This window comes from Microtus ochrogaster, unplaced genomic scaffold, assembly GCF_000317375.1.
Source record: "Microtus ochrogaster isolate Prairie Vole_2 unplaced genomic scaffold, MicOch1.0 UNK26, whole genome shotgun sequence".
Classification (NCBI taxonomy): Eukaryota; Metazoa; Chordata; class Mammalia; order Rodentia; family Cricetidae; genus Microtus; species Microtus ochrogaster.
In genome coordinates this window covers 3,894,565-3,896,302 of record NW_004949124.1, presented here as the reverse complement: position 1 = coordinate 3,896,302, position 1,738 = coordinate 3,894,565, and positions in this window count along the sequence as shown.

Here is a 1,738-nt window from a genome sequence, read left to right as displayed (position 1 = left end):
CAACGGCATTCTGAGTTCTCTAAGATGTCTCAATAAAATGGATTAGGCAGCTGTGCCCCCCTCCCCCAATCTTGGTTTTCAAAGAGTGAGCCACATCTACCTCCTGTTCTCCATGTCTCCAATTCTCCTCTGTTCTTGGTTATTTTTACCCCAGTTGGCTATGAATGAAGTCCTGCCGGCGCCATTACAATGGAGGTCCGATGCTGGTTGAAATACCAAGACTGCCAAGGTGTTTGGGACACCAGCATTTAGAACCCTGGCTGTCGGATCAGTAGAACATCACTGTCCCCTGATGCCGAGCCCGGCCATGATCCTCGAACTCACTTTGTGAAGTCCACGGATGTAACCAGGCCTGTAGAGTCTGAGCTCCTCCATAGAATTGAATTTGAGAGAGGAGTGAGTTAACTGGTTGCGCCTCCTCTTGTGCAAGGCATCTTTAATTACATTTCATAAAAACGTCTGGATGGATTGATGGGACTTTATTTAAACTTTAGGCAGGCACGGGAAGGAAACGATAGCGCAATATACCATGTTCTGTTACTACAGGTTCAGAACTCATTTACTTTATGGTGGTTCGACAAAATCTTTGATGTGGGGCTACTTAAAAATATATTACCTTTGAAAAGATCTGCTTTGGAATACGGAGTGGGTGCTTGGCAGCCTGTAAGCGGTCGACCAGATGATCAATTGACAAGCATGTCAACATGCATCATTCACTGTACCAGCTCCCCTGGTACATGCAAAACACTGGTTTATTTTAGACAAAGAATACATTTCTCAAAACTTCTTTCATTCACACTGTAGGATTTATGAATTGAGCCTCGCCGAGCATAAGCTCTTTGCAATGAAGGGGCAAATCTCTTTGGTCTGTCTGCCATGCATTTCTATCAGTTTGGAATAGTTGAGGATCTGGACTGGGCACGTGACATATGGAAGGAAAATAGATACAGCTTCTAGTAAACAACAGCACAGCCTGTAGAGATGTTATATTTCATTGTGAGGATTGTATTTATACTTGCAAAAAAGCTATTACTGCTCTGCAAGAATAATATTTGCACCATTTTTCCCACCTTCGTGAATGCTTTGATGGAAATAAAAGATTGTGTTTTCCCCCTGGGGAAGATCTGTTTGCTATGCTACTAAATGTGTTGGGTGAAAATCGTGCCGATACCTCCCTCCTTACAGCTCTGAGGGATGGAGGATGAATGCTGTATGTGCACCCACAGAGGAGAGTTGGTCCAAAGAAGAATAGGGTATGATGCACACCATGGAGACACCCCCTTGTCTGGTGTAAGAATGACAGATAAAAACAATGTTCCTTGTTGGTTTCTAATTCTACTATGGAAAAGTACACTTCTGAGTGCTTGCTTGGTGGGTTGGGCCCATTGATGTAATTACTAAGTAAGTAAACAAAAAACTGTGTCTTCCTATTGAGCGAAAGAAGTGGATTTGTCCCAGCAAGGGCACGACTCTTTGACAGAGTGGATAAGCATAGATAAAAGGATCTGAGAACCTGTGGGATTGACCTTGCCCTTCATGGCTACCAGGAATTTACTTACTATGGTAGAATGATAGACATGGGTTTTGGGGAGGGCCTGGTCTCCAGGAGGGATAGCTGAGTTGATACTATAAGCCTGGCAGCTTGAAATGGGTTTAATTTTTTTTTTGTTTTTTTTTTTTTTCGAGACAGGGTTTCTCTGTGGCTTTGGAGCCTGTCCTGGAACTAGCTCTGTAGACC